At 52.6% G+C, this 24,038-nt stretch overlaps 1 protein-coding gene and 1 long non-coding RNA gene across 21 annotated transcripts in view; one reads left to right on the top strand and one right to left on the bottom strand.

The window, feature by feature from the left end:
• Positions 1–21,552, bottom strand: part of LOC308547145 — a 58,950-nt gene extending 37,398 nt beyond the window's left edge. The window contains exons 1-3 of one of the 2 annotated variants that reach the window (XR_013997458.1): positions 21,403–21,535; positions 21,097–21,234; positions 19,754–20,612 (exon numbers count right to left, since the gene is read on the bottom strand). This is a non-coding gene — a long non-coding RNA (uncharacterized lncRNA). Of the gene's footprint in view, positions 1–19,753; positions 20,613–21,096; positions 21,235–21,402 lie in introns of those variants that run through there. The other variant, XR_013997457.1, reaches the window with a different exon arrangement.
• The window catches only part of WWP1 (WW domain containing E3 ubiquitin protein ligase 1), a 44,470-nt gene continuing 41,443 nt past the window's right edge, over positions 21,012–24,038 (top strand). For 7 of the 19 annotated variants that reach the window (XR_013997452.1, XR_013997453.1, XR_013997454.1 and 4 more), the window contains exon 1: positions 21,743–21,871. The gene's annotated coding sequence lies outside the window, so the exon portion shown is untranslated. Of the gene's footprint in view, positions 21,188–21,742; positions 21,872–23,313; positions 23,419–24,038 lie in introns of those variants that run through there. The other 12 variants (XM_081116934.1, XM_081116933.1, XR_013997455.1 and 9 more) reach the window with 10 other exon arrangements.

Raw genomic sequence — 24,038 nt, 5'->3', positions numbered from 1 at the left:
GAACTCTGTCTTCCCAGCATCAGGCTTGGGAACAGCAACCTAAACAGACACGTAACCAGCTCCCACAACCGCATGAGGCCAAGTCTCTAAAACAAACACGGCCCCTAAAATGTAAAAATCCAACCCAGGAAAAGGGATAGCAAGAACACGGCGGGGGCGGGGGCATCCTGGATACAATTAAATTTCAAGCCCGGCCGGCGCGGCTCGGCGGTGGAGCGTTGACCTAGGATCCAGGAGGTCGCGGTTCGATTCCCGGTCAGGGCCCAGGCCCGGGTTTCAGGCTCGATCCCCAGCAGGGGGCGTGCGGGAGGCAGCCGATCAGTGACTCTCATCACTGATGTTTCTCTATCTCTCCCTCCTCCTTCCTCTCTCTGAAATCAATAAAGATATATTTTTAAAAAATTTTTTTCAAAGTCAAGTTACTGAAAAGTGACTGAACTTATTTTTACTTAGAAATGACTAGACAGCGTTTTTGGCCTTGGGCAAAATAACCTCTAGACAAAAAAAAAATCAAAGCGAATTACACAGAAAATAACCACGTGGGCATTTGAGGAGCTTCTGAAACAAGAGCTCTGCCCTCCCCTGAGGGTCTCAAACTTGAACTCTGGGGGGTGAGGCAGGAGCGCTGGCCTGCAGTCTGCCCGGGGACCGGGGATCGGGCTGGCAGTCACTGTGAATGCATCGGGTACAGCACCACCCTCGGTGCCCGCTGCCCGGGGCTAGTTCGAGAAGACCCAGGAACTCACCGCTTACTGACTTTAATAATTTACAGACTGGGAACAAAGGTTCACTTCTCCAAACAACAGTTTTAAAGTTAGAGATCTTTGGACAAGCTTCCCCCCCTGAACTTTGGATTCTGGTTGAACAGATTTTCACACTGGTACGGGCTGAGAAAGCTTGTTTCGATCCATTATTTTAAACTTTCTAGAACTGAATAAAACCTGGAAAGTATTTGTTTTGTTTCCCTCAGTTACATGCTAAGGGGCCCTTCTCGTACAAGAAATGGTGGAGGTTGGCGCTCAGTATATTTCCCTCAACTTTAAGCATTTTTTTCTGACCCCGTTCGGTTTTAAGCATTTATAGCATATGTACCAAATTATGTTATCTACTCCGGTCTCATTTCTCAGACACTGATGGCTTTATATGATTTAGCTCGTAGGGGTGACACTAAAATACACGGTAGTTTTAGCCCTGGCCAGAGTGGCTCAGTGGTTAGAGCGTCGGCCCGTGGACTGAAGGGTCTCGGGTTCGGTCTCCGGTCAAGGGCACGTACCTCGGTTGCAGGCTCGATCCCCACCGAGTGCGGGAGGCAAACCAGTCCATGTGTCTCTCTCACACTGATGTTTCTCTCTCTCTCCCCCACCCTACCCCCTTCCCTTCCACTCTCTCTAAAAAAAAAATACACAGTTATACATGTGAGTGGGAAAATATTGGTAACTAATCAAATGTAACGATCATTTGCGAGCTCATACTTTGGCCTGGATCAAACATCCACAGCTGTAACATCTCAGCATGTGCTTCAGCCAAGGAGTGTGTTTGCACCAGAGAAAAAAAACGGAGAAAATTATTTAAAACTGAAGATCTGAAAGCTTTTCCGTTACTGGTTTGGGCGCGTAACACATACTGATGAGACCCCCATGGAACGCGTAAGGAAAAGACGCCTGCCACGGAGGTGCGTAAATACCAAGAAAAACATCTTATTACTTATGGAAGACTTGTCACGTCACACTGATGACAGAGCCAAAGTGAGAGAGGAAACAGAGAGAAGACAGACGGACAAAGGGAAGAGCCGGGGGCAGGGAGACGGGAAGAGAGGAAAGAGGCTCCGAGTCACCCCGGCTGTCGATTAAACTGAACGATCCGATTCAGTTCTCCCAGGGAGAGGTTTTTACACTGACTTACAAGACTGCTTTGAGGGAAACGGCCGATTTATAAAGACCGCGGCTTGCACAGCAGCACGCTGGCCGGTGCGACTGAGGTGGGACTTAAAATTAGACTGATGGAGAGGAAGACGGTCGACAGGGGGAAACGGCAAACCAGCAAATGCACTTTTCCATTTTGAAATTGGCCTTGAAATGAACTTTTTCCCTGCACTGAAAACCGGGAACATGTCCAGTTTGCCTTCAGGATCACGAGTTCCCTGCGTCTCTGGCACAAAGACAGTGGGTGCAGCCTTATTTCACTCTGTCAGGATCACATGCAGATCAAGTTATAGGAACTCCCAGTGGCTTTTGAAAATAGGGTCATCTTTTTTTCTTGAGCCAGAGGGAGACGGAGGTGGCCCTCAGGGCAGCGGCTTCCCTTAGGCAGGTGCCTAATGGTCACAAGACGGCTGCCAGAGCTCAGGCAGGGCACCAGCATCCTGGGCTCGAGGACGGTGCCGCTTCCCATGTGTCTTTTACCAGAAAACTCATGGAGATGCTCCAGCCAGAGGGGCAGAAGAACTGGTGGGTCAGCCAACCTTTTTTTTTTTTTCTTTAACTCTCACCTGAGGATATTTTTTCTGTTGCTTTTCAGAGAGAGTTGAAGGAAGAGAAATAGAGAGAGAAACATTGATGTGAGAGAGACACATCCATGGGTTGCCTCCCGCACTTGCCCTGACCCGGGCCGGGGATCAAACCTGCAACCAAGGTACGTGCCCTTGGCTGGAATCGAACCCAAGACCCTTCAGTCCGCAGGCCGATGTTCTAACCACTGAGCAAAACCGGCCAGGGCACCAACCTGTTTTTAATTCTTTGCCCTAAGATCCTTCTTATGAAATAAATCAAGGTCAAGGGTTCTGTAACCAGCCCTGGCTGGGTGGCTGAGTGTTATCTGTGCACCGAAAGGGCGCTGGTTCGATGCCCGGTCAGGGCCCAGGCCCGGGGTGCAGGCCCCTAGATCCCCAGCAGGAGGCGAGCAGGGGGCAGCCGATCGATGACTCTCATCATTGATGTTTCTCTCTCTCTCCCTCCCCCTCCCTCTCTCTGAAATCAATAAAGATATATTTTTTAAAATAATAAAAATAAAAATAAAGTAGCAGAAAAATCGTAGTGCAAACTTCAGAGAAATATCTATTTATTTTATAAATAAGGAGAATAAAATGCTGACATTCTTTGGGAAAAAATCTTGACTTACAATCGTGAATCAGCAGCTACACAGTGTTAAACTGCAACAGACTCCCCTAGAAAATGAAACCGAGTCCTTTGGGGATGGACAACGGCATTAGGGGGTCAGGACCCATGATTTACACGAATAGAATAAGTTCTACCGGGTGGGAACTTAGAAATCCCTTCACGGAAAAACACACACCGAAACGTTTCTGTTTTCTGGACCAAAGCAGCAGGTTTTTTAAGTGGAAAACGGTGCCAAGCTGTGGCTGCCTAAGCACCTCGCGTGTTTGCCGTCTAGATGGGTTTAGTGTATCTTCCATGGTTTCACAGCATTTCCGAGGAGCCGCCCAGTCTCCTGCTTCCCGCTGGCTTCACCCGAGGTGTTGGTCAGACTGCCCTCGGGGGAGGCTCATAAGGCAGGTTCGGGAATGTTGGAACCTACCCTCCAGGCCTCCCAAGAGGAAGCAGCAAAGCCACCAGTAAGTTATTAGACAAGTCAGGTAAAACAGGTTGATCGGCGTATCAGGGCCTCTCAGGTTGTCCCCGGAGGGCTCCTCTCTGTGGCTGCCTCTGGCTGAACGTTGGGATGGAGGCAGGACCCGGCCACCCAGGCCCGGGCTCCGTATGTTACAGGCGTTTGGTAGGAAGATGATTCCACGAGTTCAAGGAGACCCTGGGCCTCACCGGGCTGTGTGCCGGCACCATGGTTGGGGTGCGTTAGATGTATAATCACAGTTCATATTTGAACGAGGCCATGGGTTTGCTCTGCCTCGGGAGACAGGCGAAGAAGAGCAGCTTCCACGGCTCAGGGTCAGTGCCAGGGAAGGTCAGACACACAAACACGGAAACTATTTTTGATAACTTGGACCTGGAAAGACCAGCTTAGCTCCCTGCGAGCTATTTAAAACCTGCTCTAAATTCTGCGGCAGCACCAGATCTTCCGATTACATGTTTACAAGGCAGCCCTGAGGGACCCACGTGCTCTCAGCTCCACAGCCTGGACACCTGATGCTAGTCACCTTCAAAGTGTAGGCCAGACGCCAACGGAGCAATCCCCATAAATATCTGTGCACCGAGGTGACTGCAATTCGCCCCATGAGCTGTTGTCACCGCCTGCAACAGAAACTGTGACTCAATGGTCACAATTTTGTGTAAAGGACTAGCATGCTCGCCCAGCCAGTGTGGCTCAGCGGTTAAGCATCGACCTATGATCTGGGAGATCGAGGTTCGATTCCCAGTCAGGGCACAGGCCCGGGAGTGTGCAGGAGGCAGCCGATCCATGACTCTCATCACTGATGTTTCTATCTCTCCCTCTCCCTCTCCCTTCCTCTCTGAAATTAATGAAAACACATGTTTTTTTAAAAAAAAGACTAGCATGCTCTACTTGTAAATCAACATCACACAGAACGCGACAGCTGATGTGGCCTCCAGAGCAATGAAGGGGAGTCTGATACCTCGCGCTAGAGATGACAATCCTGCTCCATGATCACCCGCAGGTACCATTTAAACAGCTGCCAGGCATTGTGAATGTCAAGCGGTAAGGCTGAGTCTGCAAAACTGGGGGTCATAGCAACAAACCTTCAACCACAAGAATCAGAGTTTGCTGTATAATTACGGTATTTGAGCAGGAAGTGGATATGTCTTATTTTGAACTGGATACACACACAATAATGTTATTTCTCAAAGGCATTTGAGAATATTTTCTAAACGCATGCAGGGAAAAACAGAGATAAATACCCCACTATGTCAGCCTGCCCCCAGGAATAAAGTTCTAGGGGAAATATGTTGACTGGGTCAATGGCATGACGCTTATCTTTAAGGTATTAAACACCAGGCTGCATTTACCACTCTTTGCCTATTTTCTAACTGTCCAATTGTTCCATGAGCTGCCCCGGGGGGGAGGGGGGGACTATCTTCCATTCATTTTTATAGTGCGGAGCACAGTCTGGAGACCAAAGTTGGTGGCCGATGCATAAATGAGCCATTAGGTTAGAGTCTGACAGAACCTGGTTTTACGAAGACACCCACGTGGTCTCCATCCAGGTGTCCTTTCCTGCAGCCCAGGACACCCACAGAGCCCCGGGCAGGAGCTCTGAGAGCAGAGCCAGAAAGCCAAGGTGGGCGTCTTAGGCCCACGACTTGTTAGCTGTAAGACCCTGGCCCTTCGCTCACCTTCTCTCAGCCTCAGTTTCTTTATCTGCAAAACACAGAAACTAAAAGTGTCCAACATTCTGCTGATGTGAGGATTAGACATGCTGGTTCGTGTTAAATTCTGAGCGACAAGCCTCATATTTGGTAACTGCTTCATCCAAGTTAGCTGCCATCATCATCATCATCATCATCATATTAGGTGCCGGACACAGCGTATAATACTTGCAGGGGTGGGGGACATCTGGCCCTGCCAAGGTAACCGCAGGTGGAACTTGAAATTCAATAAACCTAGGAGCTTTTTCCATAGCTAATTTTTTTCATTATATTTTTATTGATTTCAGAGAGAGGAAGGGAGAGGGAGAGAGAGAGAGAAACATCCATGATGAGAGTCATTGATCGGCTGCCTCCCGCACGCCCCCGACTGGGGACCGAGCCTGCAATCTGGGCCTGTGCCCCGACCAGGAATCAAACCAAGATCTCCTGGATCCTAGGTCGATGCTCAACCGCTGAGCCACGCCGGCCAGGTCATAGCTAATTTTTAAGTTGATAATTTTGTATGGCCCACGAACGATGTTATAAATATCCAAATGGCCCTTGGCAGAAAAAAGGTTCCCCACCCCTGGTGAGAGCCCCATTTCCTAAACAGTTTCTTTAGGTCGAGAACCTTTTGCCCGTAACTCTCCACACTAGGAACACTGCTGCCCACTCACTCTTTCTGTTCAAGGCCCTCCCTGACCTTCGAGGGACTGAGGACCAAGTCGTCTTTCAGGCCCAAATGAGAGGGTGAGATGGGAACTGTAAGGGGGTGGCATTTGAGGGCAGGAGTCCTCGAGCACCAAGGAGCAAGGAGCGCACTCGACGTGCGGTGTGACTAAGGAGTGCCGGGTGCTGATGCGCCAGCGGGCGGGCAGGGGACTTGTGTGAGCCGGGGGCCAGCTGCAGAACGGCCCTTAGGAGCACTCGGCCAGGAGGCAGGGCCCCGGGGGCTGTCTGCGCTGCATGGTGCTCACCAAACCCATCCAGTGTCCTCCTGAGCACGTATTTTCTCTGCGCCCCCCCACCCCGGGGCCAGGGCATTGAGTTTCTGCCAATGGATTGTGAGCAAAACTACACATGCCACCTCCAGACCCTGATGAGCTCCTCCCTTTCCTCTCCCCTTTCCATCAGGACCAGAAGCCACAGGCCAAGGAGGACAGGCCTGCAAGAGGAAAGGAATCTGGTCCCCGAATGACTAGGGGCCCTCCCCCCGGACACCCTCACTGGCCGGGACATACGTGAATCGGAATAAACTTGCACCGTGAAAACCTGCAGGGTTTGAGAACTGCCTGTCACAGCAGACCGCTTGCCCTGACAGACACCCCGGCAGGAACGCCGAGAGGACCTCAGGCAGGAGGGCAGGGCCTAGGGGCTGCTGCAAACGCCGGACAGCGCGTCCTCGGGGGATCCCCTCCGCCTGTCCTGCTCTGTGCTACCGAGAACGTCTGTAAGTTGCATCACAGAAAAGAGAGGCAACTCCTCGTAGGCACCGTGGGAAGAGAATCGAGAATTAAACACATCAGAGCAAAGATAAACCCAAACAAGCGTGAGGGGAGACGGGATCGGGGGACGACCCGCTATGTTAATAAAACAAGCGCTCACACGAGATGAGAAAACCAGCAGAGGAAAGAAGCAGAGGGGAGAGGCAGAGGGACAGGAAAGGCAAGGTCAGAAAAGAATAAATCCTGTAGGCATCAGGCAGAAAAGACCCCCAGAAAGGGAAAGATAAAATTGAGGGACAGCAGGATCCGAGCCAAAACCTAGTGAGAAATAGATGATTTCTAACAACACAGAGGCCGAGGAGACTGCAGTCGACCAAGGAGTCAGAACATCAGATAGGCCTTCAAAAGAATGACCTTGGGCCTTTTCCATCTTGTCTTTTATTATAGCTTCGGACAAGTGTATTTTTAATTGTTCAACATAGTTTATTGTAGCAAAATTGGAAAGAAAGCTGAATATCCCACAAACTCAAATACTGAATTAGATATTGCACAGGCGAACGTAAGGTAAGGACAGATAGTATTACTATATAGTAAAGAAAGTAGTTTCGAAAATATTTAAAATAAGAGAAAAAATTAAAATAATTTTTTTAAACTTTGTAATAAATGGGACATACTATATGCCCCAGGGTTAATTTTATATATATCTATAAATATAACTAAAAACAGAATTATTAGAAGGAAAAGTATTTATATGTTTATAAGTTAATTCTATATATTTTCCTGGGTACTATGATTAGGAGAATTTTATTTTTTTTTATTTTGGATGTAATTACCAATATTGGTGCCATAAAGGTAATAAAATTCCATTATCCTCTGTCCTTGGACCTATGGGACCACAGAACAATGCTTTTTACGGATCTCAATCCAAACTGCCATCAAAATGATCCTTGGACAGGGAACATTCCATTTCAAGCTAAAAATGCCACTCGGGTCGCAGTGAACACTGGCATTTTCCCCACCGCGGCTTTGGGTCAGATTCCTTCCTACTGAAATGGCAGCGGAGGGGGGAAGCCGGGGGTAGAGCTCACCCCACCCACCGAGCAGCAGGACAGGGACGCTGGCTCTGCCTGCAGCCAGGGAGATGCACTGTTATTACCAAGGTCTCCTCATTCCGCTCTCCCTCAAATTACCATCGCCCAGGCCTCTCTTCCATCACGAAGGCCACAAAAATAACTCCCTCTCCCCACCATGTCATCCACGCAACGTGGCTTCCTTCTCAGACATCACCAGTAATCCCGAAACAGCCCACACGTGTCTTCCTCCCACGTGGACCTCTGTAATTCTCGTGGCATGTGCCTCACCGGCCAACCCTCCCTCTGGGGAACCGGACTGGTTCTCTCTAAACGTGACCTTCTGGCCCAGCTGGTGTGGCTCAGTGGTTGGGCACCATCCCCAGGCACCAAGAGGTCGTTGGTTCGATTCCCGGTCAGGGCACATGCCCAGGTTTAGGGCTCCATCCCCAGTAGGGGGCGCGCAGGAAGCAGCTGATGGATGTTTCTCTCTCACATCGATGTTTCTCTCTCTCCCTCTCCCTTCCCCTTTCTCTAAAATCAATAAAAACTTGTATTTTTTAAAAGTGGACAGCCTGGCCCAGCCGGGCGTGGCTCAGGGGTTCAGCATCGATCGACCTAGGATCCAGGAGATCGGGGTTCGATTCCCGGTGAGGGCACACGCCCGGGCTGTGGGCTGCAGCCGATCAATGAGTCTCTCATCATTGATGTTTCTCTCTCTCTCTCTCCCTCTCCCTCCCTCTCTGAAATCAATAAAGACGTATTGTACATAAATACATAAATAAAGTGGACAGCCTGGGCAGTCTCCGCCGTCGAATGTGTTCTGGAGCTTGTTGACGAGAGCTCAGTCCAGGAGACGAATCCCCGTCTGGTGCAGAGACAGATGGTGCCGGAAAAAAACCCAAAAACCCATATACATGGGAGACAGCCACATCGAACCACACAATGCACCAAGCAAAAGGGAGACTGAAAGTTGGACAGAAGAATGAAAGAAGGAAGGAAGGAAGGAAACGGCGGAGGGGGGAGCGGGCGGGCGGGCAGGGCAAGCGGGCAGCTACACCACGGCTCTGTTTCATGTGCTAACAGCAGCCCGTGGAGCCCTTCCAGGGTGGAAGTGTTTGCGAGGCTGATAACAATGTTTTGCAGAAAACGACCAATGTGTTAAAAAAAAAAAAAAAAAAAAATACCAGTGCTGTGAACCTGTGCCGAGCAGCAGGTGCAGCCCGGTCTGCGTTTCGCAGTGGCCTCGATGCGGCCGCGGGGAGCCGGGAGCGCGAAGGGAGAGGCGGGCGGGGTCTTCAGTGCCGTGGCCTCGGCACAGCTGTACTTCTCAGACCAGAGAGAGGCTTTTCCCCTCGACCGCCGCTGTCGGCGGTGCCTGCCTGCCCAGCATTTCCCGAGCTGTTACCATCGGCTTTTCATTCTCTTTTCTTTTTCTTTGGTTAATCTTCACCTGAGGATGTTTTTTCCATAGAGTTTTAGAGAGAGAGGAAGGAGGGAGGGAGGGAGGGAGGGAGGGAGGGAGGGAGGGAGGGAGGGAGGGAGGGAGAGACATCGATGTGAGAGAGACACATCAATCGGCTGTCTCCCCGACGTGTCCCAACCGGGGCCGGGGATCAAACCTGCAACCCAGGTACGTGCCCTTGGCCGGAAATTGAACTCATAACCCTTCGGTGCCTGCGCACTCTAACCACTGGGCACACCGACCAGGGCTATTTTCCAACTATGTCTGAGACCAGATTTTCTTCCCATACTGCACCCGAAAGAGCATTCTGCCAAAGACCCAACGCAGACGTGCGTGTGAGAATTCGTCTGTCTACCATCAGGCCCGACGTTAAAGGTATTTGCAACAAGGCCTCTGTACTCCTTGGACTGTTTTTTTGTTTTTGAAAAATATGCTTTTCATAACAGTATGCCATCTACGTGAACGTATGATGAATGTGTCACTGGTATTCTAAAATAAATTAGCAGAGGAATGTTTTTACATGCCTCACTTTTAGCACGTACTAGGGAAGGGTAAACGGACATGACCCACATTAACGAGAGCTCTCGGGCGCCCTCGATAACCATGAAGAGTGTGAAGAGTTCTTGAGACCTGGAGCTTGAGAGCCAGGGGTGTAGAGGGGAGCAATCAGGGCCCTACCTTCCCACGAACAAGCCAACTCAAACAACCTGGACCAGAGGATCAGAGACCCCGAAAACAAGTGGGCTGCACCCCGTGGGGTCCCCAGCATCCTGACCAGACAGGTCCTGCATGAGCCCACTGTGGTGTGTCCGAGCTCCTCCGGTCTCACCCGGTCTCCAGCCCAGGCCTTAGAATAACGTCCCACACCTTCCCAACAGGCTGGCTTTGCTACGTCCGCTGGGCCAGAAAGTAGCCAGGCCACGCTAACAGGTACAGTGCCCTACACACGCCTTTGCTGGTCTGAGCCTGGAACCTTTGTCCGAAAGTTCCTGCCTGTGGGGCCAGCATGTGCAACACCAGGCCATCCCCCCAACAAATGAGGACTTCACATGGAAATGGCAACCCCAGTTCTGCTCCCCCTGGGCTGTCCTGAACCAGTCCCGAGCAGTAAGCTCCCGGGACGCCACCCGTTTTTGATTACATGTTGACAAACCAGCCATTGAAGAGCTGCCCATTCTCTACCCCAGAGTCTGGGTGTCTGTTACATCTTATCTGCTAAGTGGGGTACACACGTCAGTGCGAAAATGTACACAACAAATATGGGCCTTGCTGGAAATGTCATTAGCCCCATTTTGGAAAGTACAGCAATTAAATCCCTTCCCTTAGGCCCTCGAGGGGATACACGCTTTAAATCCCTGGCTCTAAACCTCACATCACTCAGCGTCGCACGGCTCCCATGAGCGCCCAGCATCTGTACACAGGACAACGGAGGCTGCAGGCTCATCGAACACATTTTCTATCAGGTCTTATTTTAAAACACAATACATAATTCGTGTCCCAAACATATTTTACTTTCCTCCAAGACAGATTTTCTATTTCTCCTTTCTGACGTCATTATCTAATTTCTTTTTAACTTTTCTGGAAGAATATGCCCCCTGGGAGTCCTTATTTACTATCTTTGTAATAATCAGGCTCTAGCTTGTATAAAAGATTTATGAAATCCAGGGACCAATGGGCGATCTGAGTCAAAACAATATCTGGAGTCAGAAAAGATACAGTTCTGCACACTACCTCCTTTCTCGGACGGCATTTATTCTTGGGCAAGACAGGGTTAGAAAGTACAGAGAGTGAAGAAAATTGACCAGGTTGATAAATCAGTCAAAACCAGGCATTTTTCAGAGAAACTGGCACTAATTAACCTAGAGAAATGTGGGCTAAGGGGAGGTCAACGGTGGCCTCCAAGTGTTTAAATGACGGGGTTATCAGACCTCACCAATGTATGACCAGTTTGTGAAAGCTACAGGCTTTCACAATTTCCTGAAGGCAGAGAGTTCCCCGTCACTGGGGCATACAAGCCAGACGCGGTACAGACATGTGAGCATCCTCCCAATTCTACAGCTCTTCTTGTTTGCTGTTTAAATAGCTTCCACGTCTGGATCAGAAGCTGAGGCTGAGTTAATGGGAGTTAAGTATGAGACCTACACCATACAAAATAATTTGGGGCTTCAAGTTAATGATCCATAAGGGTAAAATAGCCCTAAGTATGTACCTTATTTATGATGCATAAAAACATAAACAGGCTTTCCTCTGTCTGGTGTTTAGAAATACCAGGAAATGTACACAGAACAAAATTGAGGAAGTTTCAGACGGTGTTTTGAGAAATTTAAAAAGCCAACAGAGCAAACGAAGTTCTCTTAACTTGAAACTGGGGCCCAAAACAGGTTTCAGGAAAGAGGAGATTTTATTTTCATTAACTCTGGTTGAGTGCAGTATGGGTTTAAAAGAGAAAGGACGGGCCAGTGGGAGGTGCAGGGGATAACTTACCAGGGTAGAAAAGGGAGGGTCTCCACCGTAAAGAAAAGCAGCCTCTGCTGGGGGCACGGAGCTCATGGGGTCAGCTGGCGGACCAGCCCCGCTAACCTATAAACTCTGTGCAGTTTTGTCCTGGCTGCTGCGGCTCAGTGGTTAGAGCGTCAGCCTGAGCACCGAGGGTCTCAGGTTCGATTCCCGGTCAAGGGCAGGTACCTGGGTTGCAGATCTGATCCCCGGCCCCGGTCAGGGCTTGTGCAGGAGGCAACCAGTTGGTGTCTCTCTCACATCCATGTTTCTCTCTCTCTCTCTCTCTCTCGCTCTCTGCCCCCCCCTTCCATTATCTCTAAAAATCAATGGAAAAAATATCCTTGTGTGAGGATTAACAACAACAAAAAAATTCTGTGCCGTTTTTAAAATGTGCCCGTTACCTCCCATATGCTGGACGCTGTATATCTAGACACTATAAGCAGATAAATGATCTCACTCTTTAAAAAACAAAAAAGGTGCATTACTAGTTTCACACCGATGGTTTTACCAAGGTTTATCTTTACTCGGAATTTGAAGAATCTATTTCTAGACCCTTCAGAGAAGGACATGTACAAAGGTAATTCTAAATATTCAGTGATTATTTCAAACTGCATGGAACCAAATTTAAAGCACATTCAAGTTCATTCTAATGAAAGTTCCCCTGGAGAGGAAGCAGAAAAGCATATATTAAAACGTATCTGTGGAGGCTTGATCGTTGGGATCAAAGTTGAGCAGAAGATGAGGTCTTCCTGGCCAGTAGAATAAAAACATTTTTGAAAAGTGCTATCCAGAAATATTCAGCTATGTTTATGTATCTTTCCTATAGAAATATAGGAAACAACAGACGACTTAATGGGGAGGGGAAATGAGCTAATATTAAATTGGTAGCTAAGACTGATTTTCAGAGACACTATGGGTTATTTTTTAAAGATATTGGTCTAAAAATTAACATTTAACTAGGTAGATTAAGCAGTGTGCCTCTGGGATCGGTGGCGGTAGCTAAGCATTCTGCTGACCACACTGTGGAGTGAACTGTTGACAGGGTTTCCCCGGCAGCCCACACGAGCATCGGTGTGTGTCATCCGATGGGCCTCGGGACCAGAACACGCCAATGAAGAAACGTACAAGTGAGGGTTTCCAGCCTATTGTCAGTCACCCAAAAAACAGAGAGAACTTGAAAACTTGGTCAAACTAATTCTCCTTAAAGCCAGGAGATGCATAAATTTCCACTATTCTGCTCTCCTTTGATTTAGCACTTTGGAGAACCCGGCACTAAACTGGGCGGCTTGGAAAAAAACAAAGTCGGCAGACACTTCTGCCGTATAATTTGAGAGAAGCCAGCCCTTGCCTCTACCCCAGATATCTTCGCAGCTGGTCTCGGCGTCTGCACCCCATAATTAGATGTGCATTTTTTTTTTTGTTCTGGGTCTTGAAGGGCTTTTGTGCTTGGTTGTCTTATGCGACTGAAAATATTCCTGGGAACAGTAAATCTATCAATTAACACGTTAGAGAGAATTAGTTACTAAATAAGGGCGTGAGAGAGCTGAAGCCATAATGAGGAAAAGCACTGAGCAGGTACACCTGAGACGGCGCCCAAACCCTCCCCGGTTGCCTTCGCCAGCGTCTGCACGTAACACCGTTAGTGACAATAAATAGCGCAGATGGGATATGTCCTCCGCGGCAGGGTGCCAACGGGCAAAAGGCTCTCAGCCGGTCCTAAGCCTTCCTTCATTTCTCTAGAACTGAACACAAAGTAGTTCACGAGTACCTATGTCCACTAACTGAGATAAGATATAAATTCACCCAAAGTGCCATCAGGCACTTTAAAAGAAGTAAATCCGGAATTTAATCTCAGTTGGCGCAAACTTTCAACCTCCCCACCTTGATCTCACATTTTCCCCAGGCGAGGGGAGGGTTGTGGGGGGTTGTGGGGGTGAAATAAGGATGGGCCCAACCCAAGACCTGCCCCCGCTGCTCAAGCACGGCTTCTCCAGCCCCGCCTTCAGGCACTCGGGCCATTGACTCTATTAGAGACGCTAACTTTCCATTTGGAAACTTAAAGATAAGCAGCATCTTTCATTCTAGGCCGAACCCTTGAGCTCCACATTGATTCTGAGGGTGGGAGCCCAGGGCAGGTCCTGAAATCCCAGGAGACAATGTGTCTGTGACACCACACAGGGACTCCTCCCCCGCACACGCGTTATCTCCCGTAACCTGCCCCAGGCCAAAAAGCTGGGGAGTAAAAAGTCTGGGGTGTCCCCGGGAGGACCGACTGGGCAGCCTCAGCGCTCACTTCCCATGGTCACTGTCACCCCGAGGAGCAACAAAACCCACACCCACTATCAACTCCTTTCTTATTTCATTAAGTTCCATAGTTGGTTAAGTGCAGAGATCTAGGACATAAAAAGCTAAGAAGAGAGGGGGAGGAAAGAAACCTCTGCCAGGTGTTCGCAAGAGACTCTAGGTAGATGGTAAAAGGGGGAACCGTGAGCTCCTGTCAAGGCTGGGCGCACCTCAACGCCTGTATCCATCTGGGGGGAGGATTCTACAGGGGTCTCTCAAATTTCCTCACTTGTGAGCAGAGCCGTTGACGTCCTGCACTGATCTTCAAGACTGTTTGGACAGCTCTGGCTGGTTTGGCTCAGTGGCTGGAGTGTCGGCCTTGGAAGGGTCCCAGGTTCGATGTGGGTCCGATTCCCGCCAAGGGCATGTGCCTCTGTTGCAGTCTCGATCCCTCGCCCTGGTCGGGGCACCTGTGGGAGGCAACCAATCTATGTGTCTCTCTCACATCGATGTTTCTCTCCTGTTTCTCCCTGTCCCTTCCACTCTCTCTGAAAAGCAATGGAAAAAATACCCTCGGCTGAGTGAGGGTTAGTAAAAATAAAATAAAAATGTTTGTGTAGCAAACAGCTTTAGAAGATAGAGACAGTGCCTCTCTCTACAAGAAAAGGCAGGTTTGTTTACTGTCAAATACAATAAACATGACGACTTCTCCAGGGCAAACTTGTGGAATTCTGCTCGCAGTGCGTTAAGAAAGACTCCGGTGTCCTGAGCTTGAGGTTCCCAGCAGAGACACAAATTCATGGCCTGTGTGGCCTTTACCTGGGCCACCCCACTCCCTCTGTGACTTTGGGAACGAGGGAAGTAGACACACACAAGAAGCCTGCGCTGCTTTTTGTGCTGTAATAAAATCATTTGTCTCTGACCTGGGAGACTCGTGTCTCCTGCTGGCATCCTTGAAACTGGCAGGCTAACTCGTGAGCTTGCTAGCGGGGTAAACATCTCAGTCCCTTCGCAGTTCCTGACCCCGTGAAGTCCTGGTCTCGCCTTACTGGAGCACTTACTATAATGCTGTTCTGTTTGGGCTCATTAAGATCTACCACGGGTTGTAAATTGCTTGAGAATCGTGTATCAGGCAGCTTAGGCTAAGCTGTCTGATTGTTAAAGTCAAATACCAGTGACTCTGAACACTGGAGTACTGGTAAATTTTTAACAGAAAGCTCTCCGGAAACAAAAGCCCTGATTTGTAGAATCTGGCAATTTCCATAGTCAACACTCCCACCTTGGCCATTTTCAAGCTACGAAGGCGGCATCACCTCATGCAGAACTGGGGGAGGAGCGCAGTCATTTCCCACCAGCCACCGCTCATTTCTGGCAAGCGGCACATGCTCTTTGCAGTTCAGTGTTTTCTCTGTACCAGGCCACCTTCATTCCAGGATACAGGCTCAAGAGCTGCCCTTGTCTGGGGCAGGTCAAGGGGAAAGACTAAGAGTGGACTCAGAGGATGACTCTTCATGGTTCTGCTCAGAATTGACGTAAGTCCCTGCTGCTTACATTTTAGTGAAATCTCTGTCCCACTGCATTTAGTTAACAACCTCTCTTTCACACGCAAAGACTATCGTGTGCCTACCTCCGAGAGCACAAACGCTGTTGCACAAACGGTGCTTTTCATCCGCTTTTCCCCCTGGGCTCTGAACCACGTCTTGAAATAAGGAACACAAGAAAGGCCCTAACAGGGATGCGCTCGGTTCGGTTCCGAACTTGCTGTGTTTCAGATGCCCGCGGGGTATTTGAGGAAAGATGTCAAAAAGGAACTGGGGTGCACACATCTGGAGGCTCGAGGGGAAACATGGAGAAATGAATCACGGTTGGCGTAAGTGGCTGAGGTCACCTAGGGGAGAGCATGCAGGTAGCTAAGAGGTTACGGTTCCAGACTGGATTGTAGGGAATTCTAGCATTTAGAGATAAGACAGAAAAAAGACCCAGCGAAGGTCACAGTGCACTCACACAACCTACGATGTCACTAGCAGCATCAGAACCTCCGGGATCTCCCTTGTGACCATTACAACCTATGGGACCTCCGCTGTCCACGCGGGTCCGGCCTCGACTGAGACGTTGCTGTGTGACGCGGGACTGTATTAGCATCCTGCTGGGAACAGCGGAGTAGACAAAAAGAAACTGAAAGCCTGAAGGAGAGGGCGGGCCCAAGGGCAAAGCCCTCGCGTAGGAGAGGACGTGTGAGACACGGGTGGTCTTTGGCAGGAGAGAGACGTTTCCCCATCGCAGCCACCAGAGGAAAGAACAAAATGCAAAAGGGGCTGAGAACTCGTAGAGCAGAGATGAGGGTGGGGCACTGTGGTGCCCTCCGTTTTCTCGGGAAGTGTGGGCTCGACGTCCCGTTTTTAAGCCAAGGCTAATCTGGAAGGGTGGCAATGGCGGTTACCACGTGAAACCAACGCGTCAGGAAAGGGCTTCCAGGAGGGAGGGAATTAAAGTTTTAAAGGGCTTATAGGGGGGAAAAGAAAATACAGCCCTGAGGATCATCGACACTACTCGTGGGCCCTGGGAAGGGAGGGGGGCTCGATCATCAAGGAGATGGAAAGGAGGAAATAGTAAGTAACCTGAAGACGACCAAGACAGGATGGCGTCACAGAACCCAAGCCTGCAGACGGCAGAGGGCACCTTTGTCCCTGCTGGACAGCAGCTCCGGAGGCTCCCTGTTGGCTCCAGGCCCACCTCCGCTCCAAGAGGTTCTTTATGACCCAGAGGCAGACCTGGTGCCCGGTGGCTCCAAGCTGCTCTGAAATTAGAGACCCTTTCAGCCGATGCTCCTGGACTAAAATAACCGCTGGGGCCACACGTGCCCTGGTTTGCCGCCTGCTTAGTTGCTGACTGCCTAACGTTCCATTCAACCTTGAGCCTCGCTCACCTCCCTCCTCGACTGTCCTACCTGGACTATGCCACTGGCTTCTGCAACGAGGCAAGCTTGCCCGGTCCCCTCTCGCCTGCCTCTGTCTAGTTGTGACGAGGCTGCCACATGCTACTAACACACCCCCATAGTGACGATGTCCTGGCAGAACCTGGTCTTTGCTCTCTCTGTACCAGGGCACATGCCTGTTCTTACAAATGCTCCGGCTACTGTACTGACCAGAATAGTTTGCCAACTGAGATTAAAATGTTCTGCTCTGAACTCTTGGTGGATCCTGAATTAGAAATCTAAACTCCCAGCCTGCTGGGAGAGGAGCTGCCAGAGAGATGCTCTGTCCATCGGGACCCAGACTGCCACCTGTTTAACAGGTACACCTGCGGGCGCCAGAACTCGGACTAGGGGACAGAAGAGCTGACCTGGTGAGCAGGAGTGGTTACTGAGCTGGAACCTCAGCCTGAGCCAGTGGAGGCCCTTGTGAAAGAACCTGGCCCCGTGAAGAATGGGATGGAGAGGTGCGGAGGAGAGGGATGCAGCTGCCCGGGAAGAAGCAAGGACATGTCGAGTGTCTGCAGATGTGGTCAGCGTTTCTTTTCTTTCTTTTTTTTAAAAAAGTCCATCTTTATTGACTTCAGAGAGAGGGAGAGAGAGAAACATCAATGATGAGAGTCACTGATCGGCTGCCTCCTGCACGCCCCCTACTGAGGATCGAGCCCACAACCTGGGCACGTGCCCTGACCGGGAGTCGATCCGCAATCTCCTGGATCCTAGGTCAATACTCAAACGCTGGCCGGACTGTAGCCAGCGTATCTGAGGCTGGTTAGTGCTGTCTGCTGCTGGATTCTCTGAGATTCCCCTGTCGCCATCAAATACACCCCCATTACACCTGGTCTCCCAGGAAAGTCCTAGGCTCCACAGGCAAGTGACTGTGGGGCAAGAAGTTATACAGCTACTTTGGGGTGCCTCAGACTCCGATGGAGAGACCAGACCCCTGGCCTATTACGTCTCGGGCAGGTGACCCCATGCTGCCTGCACTTCTCCCACCTGAGCCCACAGGTGGGCCTCGCAGACGGCTGACACTCTGGGTGCTGGGGGATAGAGCCCCTCTCTGCCAACCAGCAGGTCTGGGGTTCACATATCTCATTCTGGGCCCTTTACCACCCAGGGTTCAGAGCATCTTAACCTCAGATTCTCGGAAAGGGAACCCATCGGCCCAGCTGGGCTCTGGGTTCTTCTCTCTGGGCCGTCTCTTCAGTGAGCGGTGGTGAGTCCCTAGGGTTGAGGACCTTCTACAGACACAGCAGCCATGGCTGTGGTCAGGGGAGAGATTCCTTAGGTGGAGCACAGCGTGAGGGTGGTGATAACTGCCGCCCCGTCCAGGAAACCGGCCAGGGCTGCCGTTAAGAACTTCTCTCTCTTCCCTGGGTCACTTCTGGGTCTTTGCCTCGCTGTGTTTCCAGGTTGCAAACTCCAAGACCCTGGAATAAATCTCTATCATTTATTTCTAGCAAAGCCTCTGGATTCTTCTCGCATTTGGTTTGACAACTTGGGCACAGTGAAGATGGACAATCACATCCCCTCGTGGAGCGCTATGGGAACTTATTATTTGATGATAGCAACAGAACGCCACTAACTTATTATGTGCGGCGTAAGTCTAAGTATTTCACTTGCAGCAACGCATTCACTTTTTACGACCGCATCATATGGTAGCATTCTACTCATTTTCTGGGCAAGGCACAGCCGGGTTAAGGAATTTGTCCAAATCTCACAGCTCGTAGGAGGCAGCAGGGTTGACTAACCCAGTGGTCACAGCAGGCACAGTGCCTGGGGCTCATCCTACTTCTGTACGTTATGTGCTGTCGTCTCCGGCTCCCGGCGACCCTACGAAGGAGGGGTGTTCACAGTGTCCTGTCCTCAACGGCCCTGCTCAGCTCCTAGAGACTCCCGCTAGGGCTTCTCCCAAGGAGTCACCCCGGCTCCTAGTTGGTCTTCCCCTTTCCCTGCTGCCTTCTACTTTTGCCCAGCACTGTTGTCTTTCCCAGAGAACCTCGTCTCCTCATTAGGTGCCCAAAGCAGGACAGCTTCAGCGTTGTGTTTTTCCTCCAGTGACGTTTCAGGCTTGATGGACCCTGGGGCCCGCCTGTTCATCTTCCCGGGTCCAGGGCATCCACGGCGCGCTCCAACTCCACACGAAAATGAGCCCATTTCCCCCTTTCAGCCTCCTTCACTGCCCAACTTCCACCCCCACGCTCAGTAACCGGGAAGACGAGGGCGAGGATGGCCTTAGCTTGGTCTCCAGTGACGTCTGTGCTCTTGGTGACCTTCCCTAAGTCTTCCATCGCTGCCCTTCCCGGTCTCAGCCTTCTGGTGATTTCTCGCCCGCTGTCTCCGTTTGAAGTGATGACTAAGCCAAGGTCAGCAAATTTAAGTTTTACTGTCTTCACTGTTTATGTGAAAGCTGTGTACTCTGCAGTCACGGTTTTTGTTGTGTCCTCGATGTTCCAGTGCAGCTCTGCTTTGCCAATTCCTTCTTTCATGTCCAACAGAGGTTGTTTCAAATAACTGCTACCGTATGTTGAGGGCCCCATAAAAATTTTATTTTTATATGAGAAGGAGAACAAGTGAATGGCTAGGCTGAAGAAGACATTTTAATGTATAATACCAATTATGTTTATCTTTATCTCAATGCAGTTATAATTTTCAAGGTTATTTTATGGAGGAAGCTTGCCAATAAAACTGCTCATACCTTTGATTACTTTTTAAGGAATTAAACTATGACAGTGAGAACATATACAATGGTTCATGAAAAGATGTTTATTTGTAACAGTGTTCTTTTGAAACAGAAAGAAATAGGTAACAGTAAAAGGCTGGTTCAATTTTGGTTGTCAACTTGGGGGCCTCGGTGAGTGCTAGGAGCTTCTGAACGGAGCTGGATAGAAGGGGAAACTGAGGACTCGGGGGAGCTGAGCGCGAGGGTGAGCAGGGCCGGGGCCTCTGTGGCAGGAGGCCCGTGCGCCTCCGGGAGACGGGCCGCAGACCTCGCTGGGCACGTGCCTTTGCTGTCCGGAGGGCACGCTCTTGAACTTACTTTTAAAGAGACTGGACAGGTGCGGAGAAGGCGAGGGAGACGCCAGAGGAAACCACTTGGAAAGCGGGGATCCGTGCGCACCGCGGGGCTCTGAGCATCTTCCTAACGCGGCGACCGGACACGCGCGCGCAGAGGCCTGAAACCACGGTAACCTCCGCCCTGAAGCTCCGAGGGCCAGCGGCGGGTTTTCAGCAGCGCAGGGGCGTGTCTGTCCGGGTGCCTGCTTTGGAACCACTGCGCGGACACGGCGCGAGGCCCGGGGGTGTCCGAGGGCGCCCCGCGGGGGAGGGACGGCGGGTCCGCTCGACCGGAGGTGCGTCAGGAGCCCGCGGACGCCGGGCCGCCGCTCCGGGTCCAGGGTTCCTTCCCGAGCGGAGTCACGACGACGGGAGCGAGACTAGAAAGCGGTTTTCCAGGCAGGGAAACGGAGGCACGGCGCAGCCAGTCGGAAAGGCGTGCCAAGGACAGGCTGCGGGCGGGGCGCACAGCGAGGTCGGTCGCCGGGGAGGAGCGGCACCGGCTCGGGACAGCAGCAGCCAGGCAGCTCCGCGGGTGCGGGTAACCTGCGGGGCGGGGCAGCTACGGCGGAGACCCGCGCGCAGGCCCCCGCCAGGTCTCGCAAGCGGAAGAGCGGGCTGCGGGCCTCGAGGACTCCGCGCGCGGAACCGGGGTCAAACCCACAGCCAGCGCGCAGCCCCGCACCCAGCCTGCGCGGGCCCGCGGACCTCACGCCTGTACAGCGGCTCCTGGTACCAGAGTCCCGTCCAATCGGAGCTGCACAGCTACATCCTCACTGGCATCCTTACCAACCAATCAGAGCGCCCCACAGCGACCAATCAGAACACACGAGCCTGACCAATCAGAAGAGTGCTCTTTGGACCAATCAAACTGTCCAGATTTGGATTCCTCATTTGCATGGAAATGGACCAATCAGGGACAGGGCAGGGACTCCCTCTATATAAGGGGGGGGGGGGCGCCGCCTTGGCTGGAGGAATAAACTTTGGTTTCCTCTGCAGGTCGCGTCTCCCGCGCTGGCGAAGCGTTTACCTGGCGGACGTCTCCTGGCCGCGCAGCCCAGGTTGGGGCCTCCCGACGGCACTGGCTGGGTGGCGGCGACCTTTTGTTGACAAGCCGGCTGGTGAGTCAGGTGGTCTCCACGGGCGTGGCTTGCGAGCGGCCTGTCTCCTGGAACGAGGAGCCCCCAGCGCCCGTTTGGCACCCGGGGCTCCGGGCCCTGCCCCCGGCCTGGCCCCGGGCTCCCTCGGGGCTGCCTCGTGCTGGGGCGGGCGCGGGGCCGGCCCTCCGCGGGGCTCGGCGCCCGGCCCGCTCGGCGTTTGCTCAGAGCCCACCTACCTCCGCGTGGAGCGCCCCGGGAGCGCCGAGCGCGGGGCCCGCTGCGGGCGACGCCCCGTCCCGTCCAGTCCCGCCCCGGCCGGAACGTCGCGTCAGCCGCGCGCTCCTCCAGCTCTCCAGCCTCTCCCAGTCCCCGCCCCTCCGCGCCTCGGGCCCCGCCCACCGCGCCGGGCCCCGCCCCCCCGCCCCATTGGCTGGCCGTCCCCGTCCCCCCGGCGCCCCGAAGACCCGGAGGAGCGGGTCCCGGCGGCTGCGGCGGCGCCTGCTGCGCATGCGCGGGGCGCGGGCCCGGCCGGCTCGGCGGGGCGGGGCTCCGGGGCGGAGGTGCGGCCGGCGGGGCGGGGGAGGGGCCGGCGGCGGCGCTTCCGAGCGGCTGCGGGCGGCCTGGTGCGGGACCGCGCCTGCGGCGAGATGGCGGCGCTGGACGCCGAGGGCTGAGCGCCGCCGCGGACGCGCGAGGCCGGAGCCGGTGAGGGCGGCGGGCGGGACCCCGAGGCGCGCGCCCGGCCGGGGGACCTCTGCGGGCGGGGGCGCGGGGCCGCGGGGGCCCTGCCCAGGCCGAGCGGGTGTCCCGGTGACTCCGCCGCGCGCCGCCGGCGGCTAACCTTGTCCCCGGCGCGGGGCGCACTTCCCGCCCGCGCCCCCGCAGCGCCCCCGGGCCCGGGCGCCGCCGGTGCCACCGGCCCCACCGACTCGGCGCCCGGCGCACCCCACCCCGTCCCGGTGACCCGCCGGCTCCCGGTGACCTTGCAGTTTTCGCGGCCCCTCGTCCCCGACTCGGACCTTGTCCTGCCGTCTGTCCTTTCCGTCCGAGTCGTTAGTCTTGGGGTCGGGCCGTCGCTCTGCGCCGCGGAGGGTCCGCTGTGCCCGGTGCCCGGGCGCGTGTGCCCCGAGGCAGGGAGCGGACCTGCCTTCGCCCGGGACGGCCGCGCGGACGGCGAGTGGCCGACACCCCTGCCCTCCGGGCTTGACCGGCGCCCGCTTCCTGCCGGATAAGTTCTGCGTCTCCCCGGCGCCCGCGCGGCGATCGGAGTTCGTGCTTCCCCGCTGCCGGCGGCGGTGCGGGAGGGAAGGCCCGCAGCGCTCCCCTCGGGTCCCACCGGAGCCACGCGAGCAGGTGGTGTGGGCGCACGGCGGGAACCCCTGCCTGTCGCCCCGGGCCCAAGGGAAAGGCGCTCTGTTGCGGGTGTGACCTGCTTTTAGCCATAAAGTAGTAAATTGTCTATCGCTGGAAAGGATCGCGTTTCATAAATAGTTAATTGTTTTTCAAATTCAAAACTCTGTCCAAGTGCCGGGAGCCGCTGGGCTGAGCAGTGTGAGTACGGTCTGGTCCGTTCAGGCGGAGCTCGCTGACGTTTTCAGACTTCTTCCTGGGCTTGGAAAGCAGAAGGCAAGGGCTCTGTTTGGAAGCCTGGTGTGACAGAGGGTGTCACAGGTCAAGTCTCTACCTTCGAAGAGCATCATCTTTGCCGTTCACCCCCCCCCCCCCAAGTCTGAAATTTCTTTTACTGCTTTGCACAGTTATTGAGCACCTGCTGCACGACTGTGTGGGGTGTTTGGGTAAAGGGTGGTGACCGTGCGTCCCTTCACGGCCAGGTAGGTGGGTAGGACTGTACACATGTGCGTCATCTGTCCTTTAACGGACAGTTCGGGGACCTGCAGACTTCGCGTTCTCAGGGGGTAGAGCTCACATCTCATTCGGGAGTCCGGAGTTTCCTGGCTTCTGGAATCTTTGTTTTGAGGATGGCTGAGAATCTTGTGAGGCTGGGAAAGGTCATCCAAGCGGAGAGAGGGGCCAGGGAGCACAGAGTTGGTACTTTTGGGAAGACGCAAGTGAATATTTGGGTGGAACATCAAGTATTTGTACCAGTAGCAAGTGTGATAAAGCTAGAAGTAGAAACGGACCAGTTTGTGATTGTTTATAGCACAGGCTAATGTCATGGGATTTGGTAGACGGAGAGGATTTATAGCCAACTTTGAGTTGGGAATGGAGCGATTGGAATAGTGTGGATTGAAGTAGGCAGAACTGGGAGGCAGAGCCCTCATGATTGCTGTGGCCATACTAGTGAGGAGCTGAGCTGTGGCCTTAATTATAGGAAAGGAAAGGAGGAAGTAGATTAGACAGAACTGATGTTAGAGAAAATGAAGAGAGTGAAAATGTCTGAGGTTCCAACTCAGGTTATTGGAAGAATGGTACCGTTTAGAGCACATCCATGGAAGCTTTATCTTGGGCATGTGGGTTACTTTGCAGCAGAAGTTCTTAGTCTTTGGGGGATTTGTAATCTTTGGTGAAATACAGAAGCCTGGCCTGGAAAATTTCTACATGCACCTCTGTGTTCTGGTTATAATTTGAGAGAGTCCATGGGCCACCTGAAGCTCATCCATGGGCCCAGTGGGTGGGCCTGGAAGCCGCTCTCAGAACTGCTGATAGCTTTAAACAATAGAGCCTTCACATCCTTTCCGTTATTGCTAAGACCCCCCCTGGAGACAGGCTGTGTACACAACTAGGGATCCTTGTGTTGTGGTTTGATTAACGTGTGTTATTTGCTGCTATATTACAGAACAAACTAGCCCAAGAGATTAAATGTTTGTCCTAAGTATACCAGTTAGCAGGAGGGTAAGATGGAATCAGGAGT

This window comes from Miniopterus schreibersii, assembly GCF_964146895.1.
Source record: "Miniopterus schreibersii genome assembly, chromosome: 17".
In the NCBI taxonomy this organism is placed as follows: Eukaryota; Metazoa; Chordata; class Mammalia; order Chiroptera; family Miniopteridae; genus Miniopterus; species Miniopterus schreibersii.
This window is presented reverse-complemented; position numbering and strand designations above follow the sequence as displayed.